We start from the raw sequence: 17,768 nt of genomic DNA, 5'->3' as shown, positions 1-17,768 counted from the left end.
CAGGTTGGGCCCCAAAGTGGGCTTGACTAAAAAAAAATTTGTTTTCATGCAACTGACCCCTGGAATGCTTCATAGACCTCAAACATATCTCTGGAAACGATCGGCATCGTTTTCGAATCATTAATCCACATTTTACAACCTTCAGGCAATTACGCTACATTTTCGCATTTAATCGCGAAGACATATTTTTTAACCCTGTCAAAACATCTTTCTGGAGCTTGCCATCTGACAGGCGTGTACTCTGATATACAAGGATGACTTCTACCAAACGGTTTCTCAAGATGAGTCCCGAGTGAAGAGATATTAATTTTCAAAAATGCCCAACTGGCTTTGTTGACACTACGGACCTGATGAAGTCAATGTCCTGGCAACACATGACACCTTTCTCAAAAATATCAAACGACCTCCATGGGTCCTCAAATTCAGAACATAGGTACCTTAAAGTACATATTAAATATTTGAATTCTCAGTTCGATCACCAGACTGATAGGATGCAAACGGCGCACTCACAAAAATAGCTACATTAACTGATATATCACTGAAAGTACGGATAACTGCATTTGATGGCAAAATGAGCTCTTTTGAAAACGGATCAAACGGATTGGTAGAGGCTTGAAATTTGAAACGTAGCTCATCATTTATACCAACATTATCTCAGAACAAACATTCTGACATGATGCTTATTGAGGCAACTTTTACACTTATGCGAAATAGGGCTCCGACTAGTTGTCGAAACAGGGACTAGTCAAACCACACAAACTGCAAACGGATTTGGCTTCAAAAACTGAGAAAATGGATTCGTCAAGACCTGAAATTTTACAAACTGACTCACATCTATGCATAGAATTGAATCCACTTTTAATTTCTCCATGACGATCAACAGGGCAAAAGATGTAATCGCTCAAAGAAGGCTACTCAATAAAATCTGCATTTGTGCCTAGAATGCACTTTCAGCTCACCCCTCAAACTAGGTACCTCATAAACTTATCCAAATTGAATTCTGAAAGTTGCACATCACTGAATAGGCCAAATGACAGGTGTGGGACATGAATCCCGAGCCTTACCCTCTGAAAATCAACTGGCTCCATTTTACCCCCTTGCAAACTAAGCCATTCAAACTGACTCATTTGGGTACTTTTCTGACATGCAGGGCAAAATTTTGAAATGGGCCTCTAAACTTGACTCAATTTTAATCAGTCCCAACAGTGGCCCTAACTGGGGATGGTTGATTGCAAAATGAACACAAGAATCCAAATATCTTTGGTTAAGTAGACCACCCAAAAGACGGCTCATTCTTCTCTCAATTCTTCTCTTCTCATTTCAAAAATAGGGCTTCCTTATTCAACCCAAACAGCAGGGCACTTTATTGAAAACCACACAACTGAAGCAAAGCAACTATACAAAATATACAACTTATAAATGGCCCCGGGCCATCAAAACTGAAATCAATTCTTACCTCTGTCAAACACTTGATTTTCGTTTCCACTAACCGGAGGTAAGTTGAGATCATCATTCCAATTTGCCTGATAAAAAACACTTCCATTTCTAATCAGCTGATCACATAAAACATAATCAGCAGCATGTTCATAATCATGATATCTCTAAAAATCAAACACATGCTAAAAGGACTGATCACTAGGTGACATAAGAGTGCCATTCTCTTTACCATTCTTTCCCAGCTGAAATGAAAAGTAGTCTAACTCATTCTGAAAGTTGAAAACATCAAGCACATCTATATTAATAGTTTGCTCAAATGATGAACACTCCTCCACAATGATGGCTTGCAAACTAGAGAGGAAAACTTCCTCATAACATGACTGCACTTCCACTTGTTGATCACATTTTCTATCAGCACTTTGCACACATGAAAATACATGATTGTTACTTGCCAATGGTTCATTTCCTCCTTGCAAATCTGAGAAAAACACCCCAGATCTGTCATGTCTTCTAAAAGGTAGATCCTCATAATGCATATCAAAGCCAGAATTCATATCAACATATGAACCTTCATTATCATACCTATCAACCATATATGCATTATCATTTTGTCTATCAAACATAGGAAGAGAATCAACATCATATATATAATTTTTTACACCCTCAAAAACATCATCAGAGTCAAAACATATACTGAGTGGGTATGAAAGATTGGGCACATTTTTGAATCCACATCTCTGAAAATCAGCAGCTAAGAGTTCTGAAATTTGCTCACTACATAGTGAACCTCCTTCTTCATTTTCCTTGGCTTCGTCCTCTAAGCTGTAAACATTGTCCCAATCTGATAAAGGTATTGGATCTGCAGTGTTCATGTCCCTATGCGCATTTATTTCATCATCACAACAACTTGCATCTGCATCATATCCTTTATCACGCTGCTCATAATGTGTTGCTACATGTTGCAACATAGTTTCATAACTGGGGTTGCAAACATATTGTGGATTGAAATCAACAACAAGGTGATCTACATCATTAGCATCTGAAACCTCAACGGGCTCATGATTAGTTGAACAATCATTGTTCTCACAAATTTCTTCTCGCTCTAAATACACATCTGAACTTTCATGATGAGAATAATCACATTCAGCATCATAGGAGGTACATCCACTCAGGGGCTCATCTCCTTCATTACTTTTAATCTTGTGTATATTTTTAGATTGGTTACTTTCAATCATATCTATCCATTCTTTAATAGATTTAACACATTCTTCTCTGAAGGCAGTAGACCAATTAACTGAGTTAGGCTCATAAAGCTCTAAGAATATCTCAATTAAAACAGACTCAGGGGGTCTATTATCAGTTGAAATCTCATTCAATGCAACTAAAAATCTTTCATAGAAGACATATGATGATTCTCCTTTACTTCTTAGCCCTACTTTCCCTTTTAACAACCAAACAAATCTCTCTTGGATCATTTGAAGACATATTATAATTTCTCTATTGGTCTCTTTCAGATTTGACAAAGGATTCTCGGATTTAGGAACTACATCTGGATCCATCAGTTTTAAAACATCTATTGAACGATTATCATGCTGATGCATTTTACTATTTCATAAATTCTTTTCAAAACATTGCAGTCCTTAATTTTTAGAATTATACACACTTCTCCCATCACTTATGACTAACATTTATTGTAAAACATGAAGTATGCATACTGCAAATTTCTTTTCCTTTCTATGGTGACCTTTTCACCTAATAAGGAACAAATAACTACCTCAACAATGAGGAATACCTAGAGTAAATTTGTTGTTGCTACTGCTACTCTGATATTTGGTAAGATCTCTCTGAGATCTTCTAACATTATACATTGATCTTCATACAGAGTCACCACCTCCTTCACGGAGGAAAATATCTTCAATGAATTCTTTGGGATCTACAATCATAAAACCCCAAGCAGCTACTAAATCTTTGATGCAAGTTCACCAAATATTTTAAAACTTTTACCACAATGAACACTGGTGTAGAGATCTTTCAGAGTTGCCACTCACTGCTGTGAGAATTTATAAAATCATTTGTAGAACATGAACAGATCTGAACTCACACAAAGATAAAAGGACAACAAGTTTTCCACACTTGGCATAGAACACTACCAGGCACATAACTACAGATCTGAAAAAGCTTTCAGATTTATAATACTTTTATGACTCTTTCCTCAAAATGGATATGGCACAACTCTAGGATTCGATTCAACATGAGTTATTACAACACATCCCCAGCAGAGTCACCACTTTTGTTGTGGTGACTCAGATGGGATAATCTCAACCTTATATGAATTAATTCTTTCTTAACCAGAGGCTCTTGACAGTTCATTTATTCCCCACCAGAGTCGCCACTTTTGTTGTTCACTAAAAGTGATAACCCAAGAACACCTGCAAATCTTTTTATGAAATGGCCAATTTCAGTCTACAAAACACATCAGGGCTTGGACAACATAACATAGGACCCTAATTGATCCTCCTGCACTTCAAGTTCTGCTAGACCTAAGGGGGGACACCCTTTTGATGCACTAAATACAACAATTAAAGACACATAACTGCATCAACACTAAGCAGATATATCATTTCACAAGCTCAACAGGTTAGGAAACATTAGAGATTGGCTAGATCTGTATAAACAATAGGATGAAACAGAGCTTGGAAAGAATGGAACACACACCCCTAAACATAAAGGGAAATAGATTTATCTTTTTAAATGTATATCTGAAACCATTCCCAAACTTGTAGACCAGTGCCTTGTTCATTGGGCAACAAAGTCACACACAAGACTACAAATATGAATCATAGATGCAAGTTTGTTTTTCCTTACAACATATCCCTGCACTAATACCTTGTACTAATGCATTACTCAATCCATTCATAAAATTATCAAATCTGGGACACATTCCATTGTTTAAGATTGATTATAGAGTTTAAACTCTTCATTGAAGAATGCCTACAAACAATCATATAATCTCCTTCAAATGAAAAATTATAAGCCTCCTTGAAGATTCAATTCATAACAATTAAATGCATACACAGAGACAATATCATGGGATATTACTCATGCCTGACACAAGTAAGACCTGCAACTAAAACCACATTCACAGCATTGCCCTGCAATCTCTATACCCTGAAACAAACCAAAAGCAATTACAAATTTGGGTCATGACATTCAGAAAGTGGAAGCCATCAAATCTGGAGCATTTTCCAAATTTTTGGAACCCTTACAACTGAGAAGAATTGAGAATAAAAAGAGAGAGGGAACCAAATCAAATCTGCAACTGAATTGCCAAGTGTCTCCTCTCTAACTGAATTTTGTTCCCGTGGAAACTGCTTCCAAAATATCCCACATTTGTAAAAATTAACTTCATAATCGGATTCCTCACTCCGAGAGCTTTCCGGCAATATATAATACTTTATATTTTGGCCAAAATTGAGACCCTAGGCGAATTAATTCCCATTTGTGCTCAATCATTTAAATTTTTTGAAATTTAATATAGTTTAAACTATATCATTTATTCATTTTAATTTTGATTTTTGCCTCCATTTGGTCCTGATGCTTTTTCCACGTGGCGAGATCCGATTGGTTGATGGGGTTGACCGGACGCCACTTGGGACGACACCTCATCACTGCCATGTCATATGCTTTGTCACTGCCACTTGGCCGCCACGTGTACACCACCTCAGTGCCACATCATCGCCATCTCTGCACCTCATCATCACCACCTCACTGGGACCCACCTGCTGGACCGCTAACTGTACCCGCCACCTGGGCGCCACCTGGCTTTCGCAATTTCCCATTTTTCCTTTCGCCATTTCGCAGGCTCTAACGGGCATGCATCTTTGGGTCGCGAAATCGCACAGGCCATCGATCTTGATCCAACATGCTCATTGGTTAACCTGCTGCGTTTTCGCCATTTTCATTTCTGTGTTTTCACCATTTTCATTTCGCCATTTTGCAGGCTCTAACGGGCGTGCATCTTGCCTTCGCTAAGCCGCACGCACTGTTGATCCATCTCGAACCTACTCACTAGTTAAGCCGGCCTTTCCATGCAAAATTTTGCCTGTCTGCCTCGGGAAGCATGCCTGCATGGGGTCCACCTGGTCACTGCTCAATCACATCCTCCATCGTCTCAGGATCCGTGCTCATGCATGGGGTCCACCTTGGGCGCCCATAGGCACCATCCGTCAAAAGCCTTTATGGCTTAGACATATTACTACTGTGTGGATTTGCATATAAAAATTTAAAAAAAACACTTCCCAGTGCATGTGGGATAATGCAATTAAGCCTGGAGCTGCACTTTTGGAGCTCTTTCCCTGGGTTTTAATGGCGAGTTCTTCTATTTGCACGAAAATGTTGATGCCCAAGCACCACGCAGGGGAAGGAAAATGCTGGCAAGGTCATGAACATTAGCTTTACACCAGCCAAATGCATTTGCAACATGTTTAATATGGCCTCCAAACAGCCACGCAAAGGGGTTTTATATTGCTGAATGCATTTTAATGTTTCAAATTCCTTTGTATAGATAGTTACCCTCTGTAATATGTCTACAGTTGCATAATTTTTTAAAGCTATGACTTGCACAGCATGCTACTTATTTTCCTTGGTAACATATTGATAGCACAAATACTTCAATCGATGGATTTTCTACATTTTCTCATGCCATGTAAAGAAATTGATTGCTGCTATTGTGTCCAATCGTGGGAGGAACTCAACTCATGTTTGCAATTCCCCAAGACTCCAGCTGTTGCTTAGAAACTACGCAGAGGGAGAACCACACACCATGCTATGATAGAGAGGGAGGACATTGAGGTTTCAATGCCTTGCCATTTTGCACGTCCCTCCCCAATCTCCTACGCTGCTCTAGAGGCTTCTACGCTAGGGCATTACTCAGAATTCTACTACACTCCAAAGCCACGTACAGGGAGGCATTCTGCGTTGTCTTCTCCCACCTCATGAAGCTTGAATGCTGACATTACAGCACCTTCCCATTCTCCACGTGCCATTGGAGGTCTATTTGGGGGCACGTGAGGAGAAGGAGGTAACTGGAATTTGCTTGTTTGAAAACCTTTAAAAGCATCCTTCCCAATCCACACTGACATCCTCTGCAGTTTCCAAAGATTATTTTGGCATCAAACACGGTGCTGGTAGGATTAGCTGCAATCCCATTCATAGCAAAATCACCAACAAGTCTTTCAATCAGGGGGAAAAGCAACCATAATGGGAGTGGTTACCAGATCATTAGCAATAATTTCAATTTTTTCATGCTACCACACTGCTGTAAGTTATACCAAGATCAATGCCAACAGCCTTATCTTCGGTCTTTCGCCATGCTTAAATTCAAATTGTGTTGCCCACACCTCAGGGGATACATCTCTCAAACTCAAGTCAATGGATCCATTAATGATAGCGTGACAATAGTTGTGTATGCTCCATTGCCATACACGACATCAACCTGCTGAAATGCACTAAAGTTACCATGCTCCAATGCATCCGCAATGTGAATGATCGCTGAAAGTGCCTTTACTTTCCTTTTGTGCCTCATGTGGAAAACTTTGACACTGTGAGTCATGCTTTATGACTTGGAAACTTCATCCTATGATATCTTGCATGCAAAGCCAATAATTTGTTTGTGTATACTTTACCTCCACCATACCATGCTACCAGTTGCATCGCCCTGAAGTCTTGATGGCCTCCTCTATTTGCAGCCACATCTTCCTGTGGAAGGAGTTACTTGAAGGGTTCTTTTTATCTGAAACCTCAACATTAGGACACCGGACCTCATTGTCAAAACTTCTTTTCCTCTTGTTTTTGGAAGATACGTGATTTTATTTTTAGACCATTTCGTCATAAAACTAATGCACGGGCAAGAACCAGGTTGGGCCCCAAAGTGGGCTTGACTAAAAAAAATTTCGTTTTCATGCAACTAACCCCTGGAATGCATCATGGACCTCAAACATATCTCTGGAAATGATCAGCATCATTTTTGAATCATTAATCCACATTTTACAACCTTCAGGCAATTACGCCACATTTTCGCATTTAATCGCGAAGACATATTTTTTAACCCTGTCAAAACATCTTTCTGGAGCTCGTCATCTGACAGGCATGTACTCTGATATACAAGGATGACTTCTACCAAATGGTTTCTCAAGACAAGTCCCGAGTGAAGAGATATTAGTTTTCAAAAATGCCCAACTGGCTTTGTCGACACTGCGGACCTGATGAAGTCAATGTCCTGGCAACACATGACACCTTTCTCAAAAATATCAAACGACCTCCATGGGTCCTCAAATTCAGAACATAGGTACCTTAAAGGACATATTAAATCTTTGAATTCTCAGTTCGATCACCAGACTGACAGGATGCAAACGGTGCACTCACAAAAATAGCTACATTAACTGATATATCACTGAAAGTACGGATAACTGCATTTGATGGCAAAATGAGCTCTTTTGAAAACCGGTCAAACGGATTGGTAGAGGCTTGAAATTTGAAACGTAGCTCATCATTTATACCAACATTATCCTGGAACAGACATTCTAACATGACACTTACTGAGGCAACTTTTACACTTATGCGAAATAGGGCTCTAACTAGCTGTCGAAACAGGGACTAGTCAAACCACACAAACTGCAAACGGATTTGGCTTCAAAAACTGAGCAAATGGATTTTTCAAGACCTGAAATTTTATAGACTGACTCACATTTATGCATAGAATTTAATCCACTTTTAATTTCTCCATCATGATCAACAAGGCAAAAGATGTAATCGCTCAAAGAAGGCTACTCAATAAAATCTGCATTTGTGCCTAGAATGCACTTTCAGCTCACCCCTCAAACTGGGTACCTCATAAACTTATCCAAATTGAATTCTGAAAGTTGCACATCACTGAATAGGCCAAATGAAAGGTGTGGGACATGAATCTCGAGCCTTACCCTTTGAAAATCAACTGGCTCCATTTTACCCCCTTGCAAACTAAGCCATTCAAACTGACTCATTTGGGTACTTTTCTGACATGCAGGGCAAAATTTTGAAATGGGCCTCTAAACTTGACTCAATTTTAATCAGTCCCAACACATAAGATTAAGGGCTTCCATTTGGCTGCCTTGAGAGCTAGAACTACTCCCAAGGAAGTTGCTCCTCATAACTCTTTTGAAGATCCAAAAATTGAGGAGGTTTGGACAATTGTTGTTCACAAAGAAAAGGTCTCTTCGATCACTTATGAAAAGCCATCAAGCTCTGCTTCCATTCAAACACAACCTCAATTTTCTTTGTAGTTGCAATCGCAACTGCATCTGTCACTATCACAACAACTAGTTTCAAACCCTATTTTACAGGGGAAGGAGCCTAGAGGTTCTAGTGGTGCCCACTCTTCTTGGGTTCACACCATCCTACCTACTTCTCTTATTTCGGCTCAAACATCCTCTCAGTGTCACTCTCGCAACCCTTCTATGTATTCTAAAGATGGTGATGGATCTCTTGAAAAGTGCTAAGTGGTTTCACACTCAAGTTTCCAGCCAAAAGATATTTTGTAAAATACTTTCTCCTCTCTTGAGGATGAGGATAACATGCATGATTTTCAATCATGAATTTCATGTCTTAGAATGATCGAGGTCTCACTGACCATTCTAGGAAGTATTTTGTGTTGGATACTCATTTTAAATATCCTGGTATTGGATTTTTTGTGTCTTCAAGAGATTAAAATTGCTACTTTCATGCCATAAAGTTGGTTGAGGAGGTGTCATCGCCCTTCTCTCACCATGCTAGCAGTCCTCTACTGTGAATCATGGAGTGGACCCCACTTAGTGATTGGTCTAGATCCTCATGTCAATCAATAATCATTCCCTTCATATCATTGATACTTATGCTCCCAATGATGTTGTGGAAATATCTCACACTTGGCAATAGATTATGGATTCATTGCCAACTACTACTTGGGTTTTGTGTGACAACTTTAATATGGTTGACATGACCTATAATAAGGAAGATGTTTTTCCTTTTTGATGGACAGTAGAGGAGAGAGAAGCCTGGTTTTACATGTGTAATAAATTGAGTCTTCTTTTTCCTTTTTTCTCTTTTGGTTATAATCAAGAGCTTCTAGTTTTATCTCTCCCTGAGGTAACACTATCGGAACACTTCCCCATAAAGTTTTTCATTAATTGGCAAGTGGTTTGTGTCCAACCTTTCAAATCACAATTTTTTCTCAATACTTCTCTATTGAATCATCCTCCCACAACAAACCACATCCAACAGGTTTGGAGCTTGGAAAATAATCCCACTTAGCTATCCAACTGGATTACGTGGTGGAATGATGTTATCCAATGCATGGATTTCTTTCTTTTCATCTATGGAAGATAGTTAGAGGTATACTATAGGTGGTCCTATGATGCCAATACTCTAGACTTTCATCATGCCATAGAAGCTCTCGTTGCCAACCCCTATTTTCCTACCTTGCAAGTTTAGGTTACTCAACTCAAGCACCATAAACAAATTGATGATAGTGTTGCAACTCATAGTGCCCAAATCAAGGCTAGGAATCACTAGCTTAACGTGGGAGATTGTGCATCCCAAGAATTTTTCTTGGCTCTTAGAAATTTTCATTCATCACCTAGTAGGGTGATCCCATAATACTGGGTTACACTTTTTGGCCAAATTTGACATGGAAAACAAAATTTTGCACCTGATATTTACTTACACTTCTAGCAACTAAACCATTAGGAATTTGAAGATGAAGTAAACTACCGATTTGTGAGATTTTCTATATAGATTCCAAAACTATTTCTTCTAGAAAATAAGTAGAATGAGCTATACATATTATTATGTAACTTTTAATAACCTAATATTTATAGTGTTCAACATTTTTTAGAAGTGACATTAATTCCATAGTGAATATCATTTTCTATAGCAAGGAGGAAATTCTAAATTTTTAAATATAGATTTGTCACACCAATATATAGTGGATGGATAATTTCTCACATTTTTTGTTACATATAATTTTTTAAGTTAATTTTTGAAGTCGGAGTATTTGTAATTTGGACATAGGTGTATTCCGTAATGCATAATTATTTTTGTAAGCATTTGAATTAACTTCTTTTTTTTGTGTTGAAATGATATCAATGCCTAGGGAAAATATATTTTTGATAGTTTTTTTCTCTATTTTTCACATATTTGAAACGCAATCCTTAATGTTGAATGAAAAACCTACATTCATAAGAAATAAAATATAAATGTATTAGTAAAATTAAATATATTAAAAATTATACTATTTGATAAACTTATAATAAAGACTACATAATAAAAAAAATTAATTTAATAAATTCATTTGACACCCCAAAAGATAATGTGAAAGTGGTTTTTATCCATGAATTTTATAGGTCCGAAGGAGACTCCATTGTAGTTATGATATAAGAGTAGAGAGGTTTTATCCAAGGGATTTTAATATAAGATGATTTGATCTAATTCTCTTTAATTAATTACTTCAAATGGGACCTTTCAAGGCTTAAATCATTATATTTTTAAAAAACTGTATGATTTCAGCAAAAATCAAGATGTACCAAAAAGTGTAACCCAATATTGTGGGATCTCTCTATATTAAGAGCATTAAATATGTCCAAACAATGCTCTTTGAACTACCAAATATCCTTCAAGCCTTTGTCACACATTATGAGAAGGTGTAATCTACTCAAGGAAATTCTTCTAAACATTATAGGGCCTTGAGGGAATAGCTCTCTATTGTTCTCTATCATCTCTCTAAGGCTCAACAGACTTTCCATGATCAAACCCTAACCCTTGAAGATCTCAAGGAGGCTATTTTCTCTATGGTCAATGACAAGGCCTCGGGTTGTGATGGTTTTCCCTATAAAATTTATAAATAACTTTGGCCTTGTATTGTCTTAGACCTTGATAACATTTATCTAAAAGCCCTGCATTCTCAATCTCTTGGCTAGCTTATTAACAAAGGGAACATCAAGTTCATCCCTAAGGCAGGGAACCTTGAGGATATTTCCAATTAGTGTCCCACCACTTTACTCAATGTCTCTTACAAGATCATTGTCAAAGTGTTGGCTCTCAAGATTCATCATCTTCTCCCTTTGATTGTCCAACTTGAGCAAACAGGTTTTATCAAGTTCAGTGCTATTTGGGAAGGTATCGAGTGGGCTCACTGCTACAAATAGAATGCCATCTTTATCAAGATAGACTTTGCTAAAGTCTATGATCGTATTGGATGGTGTTTCATTATTGTTATTCTCTAAGCCTTATGGTTTGGACCTTTGTTCATTTGAAATCAATGCAAATGCTTTTTTGGAGATACCTTATCTTGTATCATAATCAATGACCAACAATCTTCAACTTTTGGCTTGTTTTTATCTATTTGCCAAGGTTGTTTGTTGGCTCCCTCATTGTATGTCTTTTTTGTTGAAGGTTTTGGTTACCTTCTCGCAACTGTCATTTATGTTGGATGTGTAGACACCTAAAATTGTCCTATCTAATTAAATAAATATTTTTATTTATTTAATTATTTTAAGCCTAATTCTTCTGTTAATTAAATAAATCTTTATTTATTTAATTAATTCATTTATCCTCTTCTAGCCTTATTTATCATTTAAATAAATACTTTTATTTATTTAATTGGTCCCACTTCCTCTATTAATTAATTAAATATTTATTTATTTAATTAATTCATTAGCCTTTTCTACCCATGACACATGTCATTCATCTCTTAATTCCTACACTACCTACCCTCTCATTATTTTCTTATTTTCTCTACCTACCCTCTAATCCTAGCCAGCCATTTATCTTTTACACCTCTCAATCTTATCCCTCCATTTCTTATAGTGTCTTCTATATAAGGACATGCTTCCTTCATTATCAACCCTAATCATTCTAATCAACTAATCGATCTTGGAAGTCTTCTAGCATTCGAACTTTCATATACGATCAAGCCTACTTGCAACCACATTTCCGTTCTTTGTTGAGCTCTTGTGCACACATAAAATCTGAGAGCAAATATATCAAACAAGATCAATGGAGATCCAAACCCTATTGGACATGTGATGGTATAATCTTTGTGATTTTATTTGATTTGCATTATCTTAGGTAATCTTCATATGTTATGGTGGATCTTTGTTGTTGTTAGGATAGGGTTTTGTGGTTGAATCTATTTAGTCTTTCAATGTTTTTGTTTCCACTTTCACCATAAACATTTTGGCATACCCGGTGGGACTCTTGTCCCTTTTGCATTTAATATCTTTTCTTACAGATTTTGAGTTTTTTAAGTTGCAGATCTGACATTTCCGATAAAATTTTGACATTTCCACATCTGTGCATCCTCTAACCGCATTTTTGTTTTCCTGCCGCATTTGTGACCTGTTCAATCGTGTTTGAGGTCAACATCATTTTATCTTATTTTGTAGATTGCAGGGTCGCATCTGTGATTTCAAACCACGTTTGTGAATCTCTCAGTCGCGTCTACGTTCGGGAGTCACGTCTGTGTGGTATAGGCGCGTCTGCGATGAATTTAGATGTGTTTGCGATTTTCTGTCACATCTGAGTTGGGTTTAATCACATTTGTGTGTCAGATCTTGCATTTTCAAATTTTAATCCAGTTTTGAGGCGTTATTTCATCATTTAGATTTCAGATCTGGTTTATTTTGGGCTAACATCTTGTGATCTAGCTAATAAAATTGGTGCAGCTTGTCTTGAAAGAAAATCATTTTGTCGAAGGCCCCTATTTCACAAAGTCTTTTGGATTTAAAATTTACCTAACTTGTGTGCTTTCAGGAAGGGGTAATCATTTGAAACAACCCAAACTACTAATAAATCTTTGTTGTAGGATCTTGGCAAGGGTTTTTTGTCTTCATTTGTGTGCCTTGTTTTCATAGACTAGCAAATACTTCAATTGGTGCACTAAAATTGAACCAGTGTCTTTTGTGTCTTGGGCAATAGGCTCTTTTTGTTTCATCTTTAGTGGGCATGTCTCCCCATGTAGTCATTAGGACTACTAGTGAGAAGAGAATGACCCAAGTGGTAGTGAGGAAAATCCATCCTCTTCTGAACCACTATAAACAACTGTATCCATGGTGAAAGCCATGGGTAACGTGTGCTGATTAGTTTATACCGATACTATGTCTCCCCATAAACCCATTTGATCAAATTTATTTGATCATGTGTAGGGCGTAACCCCTACCAGCTGGGAACCTTTTGTATTTATAGAGCTGAAGGTGTCACATGTATGGCCACACGAGCGGATGCCCTTACTAGCACCTTTTTATTTTAGAAAGCCAAAATCCTTCTAGTTGTTGGGGTAGGAGGTCAAACCTCTGGAGCAGCCCACACACATACGGTTCTTAGTAGAGATACAAAGTTCACCACGGGGAGTTTTCATGGGGACTGGTGCTTGGCTGCCCCAGAGAAGTGAGTGCCAAGGGTGGAGACAATGGGGTCAAGCATCTAAGTATCTACTCTCAATAGTGTAGACTTGGGGGAAACCCCATGTGGGATCAACAACTATTGTCCTGGCCAACCATAAGAATTGTGCTTGTCTTATTTTGAACATTCAAATATTCAATATCAAACATCAAAAAATATTGAGTCTTTTTGTGTCTTCAAGTGTATGCAAATTTTTTTTACATCAAACACCACACTTTCTTTGGAGTCATTTTTTAGTCTAAACACTTGCAAACATTGAGTCTTCATCAAAATTGTGTCCTCTTGTCATGAAAACCAGTCAAAAATTCAGATTTGGTCACAACAACTTCACAAATTGGAAAAAATTGCACTCAGTTTCCAGAAATACGTCTGTATCTAATAGAATCATGTCTGTGTCATTTAGCCGCATCTGTGAAGGGTAGAAATGCGTCTGTGTTCTCTTAAGAAAAAATAATATTGACAAAATCTCATAAACGTGTTTGTGTCTGACAGAAACACGTCTATGTCATTTAATCGCGTCTGTGAAGTATACAAGCATGTCTGTGTTTAGAGTCGGAAAAATTTACAGTACAACAAACAAGAGCAGTCAGTTTCAGACTTATTGAGCTTCCTAGGTTACCCCTTCGGGTTTTCATCTAGCATTCAACCTATTTTTGTGTCTCACAATGTCCATCATTGCTTTACACCTTTGCATTACATTCACATTTGTCTAAACTTGAGTCAAAAGGTCACTTGCTTGTCCTCATCTTACTTTGTCAACACACTACATACAATAACATTTTGCTATGTGGTCCCTCATCAAGGTCTATCACCTTTGGGTCAAGGCCAACTTACCTCATCAAGAGAAACTATCATCTCTTTGGAAGCCACACCTACTCTACTACATACATACTTGGTCTTACACTTTGGACATTACAACTAAACCTCAAATTCAATTACATTCCATCCATCTCTTGGTCTTCCATACTCTTTTCCATTTTCATCTAGTCTCACACATCTTGATCAATACCTAGTTCATGGTTGAAACCCGTTCCCAAAAATCTAGGAGAGAAGCTAAAGAGGCTCAAGAGTCCGCAAACATGAGTGCCTATGACTATGACAATGATGTGTTTTTCAATTCTAATCATACTACATTACCTAACATAGATGCATATAGAAACATTCAAAATGTTGAGAACATGGACACCATAAACAACAATGATACACACAATGACAATATGGACAAATTTTTCATACATTCAACAGAAGTGGAAGACTCCATTATGGATTCCCATTTTAATCGGTTGGTTGAGGAAATAATGAGGAGCGATAGACAATACTTCTTACAAGTGATGGCATAAAGTGGAGCCAAGATCCCTCATGATTTTCACATGTCTCAAATAATGGAAATCAACCTTTGCAACAACCTCACCTCAACATGGATCAAAGGAGGCCTAATAGTGGAGGCAATAGAGGACCACATGGTGCCTGAATCACCATCATCTTTGTTTCAAAAATTGGAGGTGCCACATACACATGGTCAAACATATGATACTCACCTTCGCAGACCATTATGGAAGTCTTATGCAGAAAAATATACTCAATCACATACCAATGCTAAGGAACAATCACCAAAGCAATTGGATATCCAAAGGCATGATCAAAATTTGGACACAAGGAAACCCCGTGTCAAATTTGGGGCAACACATTAGATAAAACTCATGACATGCCTGTAGAGCATGGTATACATGGACACAATAGATATTCCATTCCTCATCATGACTCTATACCAAGTGGTCCATATACGCAACATCATTATAGACCTCCTCCATATGAACATGTGTATGATCAATATCATTCATATATGCAACATGCTCCTCCTCCACCAGGTGCTTCAGGCATGGGGTATGGTCTAAGAAGTTGGTCTCCACCTAAGAACAATTTGGAACAATAAATAAAAGAATTACAAAAGAAAATGGAGGACATAAATACACCGAAGCCAGCTTACACAATGAGAGACATATGTCCCTATCCATTTGACAAAAGAATTCCAATGCCTCCATTTCCTACACACTTTGTGACACCTAAGTTCAATAAGTACAAAGGAAAAGGGGATCCTAAGGAACATATAAGACAGTTTTTCATAGCTTGCATTGAGGTAGCAGCAAAAGAGACATATTTGATGAGATTATTCCCATAAATCTTAGGTGATCAAGCTATGGAATGGTTCTCCCAACTCCCACCTGGAATTAAGTCATGGGGTAACTTAGCAAAGGCATTTATCCAACATTTCTCATACAACACAGAGACAAATATATCAGTCACTACCTTGTGCAACACCAAACAAAGGGATGGAGAATCTTTTTCATCATTTTTACAAAGATGGAGGAATCTAGCTAGCAGATGCTCTTGTGAAATTCCACAACAAAAAATGGTAGAAATTTTCACCCAAAAGCTTGTTTGTCCACCTTCAAGGACATCATTGAAAAGGGCTTAGCAATAGAGAAGGTCCTAATTGAACAAGGAGTAATTAAAATATTCAAAGAAAATAAAGAGGACTTTAAAGGAAAAGACAAGCCAAGATTTTGGAATAAAAACAAGAACACAGTCAATGATGGTGTTGTTGATGCCAATACAGTACAACCCAAAATCATTTTTTTCTAGATCAATCTCTACAAACAATCAAGTGAATACTCAAACAACTTCCAAATCACGAAGGAAGTACACCCCATTGGGAAAACCCCTTGAGTCATCTTTCAAGAAGCTAGTGGCAAACAAAATAATAAAAATTCTAGATTTGCCTCCATATGAGCCAAAGGTCAAACCAAATTAGTGGAATGACGATGAATACTGTGAATATTGCAAATGAAAGGGTCATAAACCAGGAAATTGCCATTGGTTGAAGAACATCATACAAGATCTTATTGATAGAGGTGACATTGAGATTGAAGAAAACTCATCCAATCAAGAACATGAGATGTTTAAAGAACCATTCCCAAAACATGAAAAGGGAAAATCTAAAGCCACAGATGACTAGACCATCTATACCAGAGCATCCTATAACTACGATTCAACTGTTAATCACATTTCAATGGACAATTATGTCTCTACCATTATCATAAAGGACAAAACGCCTAAAAATTCTACCCAAAGACCCAAGGTTGTCCTAAAAGGCATTAAATCTTCTTCTAAACCTACCTCTAAATGTAATGTTACAAATCATCAAGGTAAATTCACTTTGCAAGGTGCTCCAGCTAAAAATGTTGCTTCCTCATCAACCAAACCTGAGTATGACCTTCTAGAACAGTTAGGGAAGACACTCGTTGTAATACCCCAAAAATGGTCATCTAAACCATGAGCCCCTAATCTTGACAACATCACCAAGGTCCTAACCAAGGGCAATTAAATCAATCTTGAGCACATGTTTAATTCTTCAATCATCAAATGTCACATGGCAAGTGAATAACTCAATATTAATTAAATATTTATTTAATTAATTAAATCATTCCAAGAAAATCATTTTGATCAATTATCCTATTTAATTTATTAAATATCCTAGTATATTTAATTAATTAATAAATTTGCAATTTAATCATGCAAAAAAAGGAATTAATTTATCACAAAAGAGGAATTAATTACAAAGCAAGAGTTGAATTGAAAATAAAATAAAAGAATTGAATTGAGAAATAAATCAAACTTGAGATATTATTTCTTTTTCTAAATTTAGAACTTGAAATTAGAAAAGCAATTAATTGAATTATTAATCATTCTCTAAAATTGGAACTCAAAGCTTTTCAGAAAAAAGAAGTTCAGTTGCAAGCATTGAAAACACTCTTTTCTTGAATAAATCAAATAATTATCTATTTTTATCACAAATGTAT

This window comes from Cryptomeria japonica, chromosome 2, assembly GCF_030272615.1.
Source record: "Cryptomeria japonica chromosome 2, Sugi_1.0, whole genome shotgun sequence".
Lineage (NCBI taxonomy): Eukaryota > Viridiplantae > Streptophyta > Pinopsida > Cupressales > Cupressaceae > Cryptomeria > Cryptomeria japonica.
Note: the sequence above shows the minus strand (reverse complement) of the source record.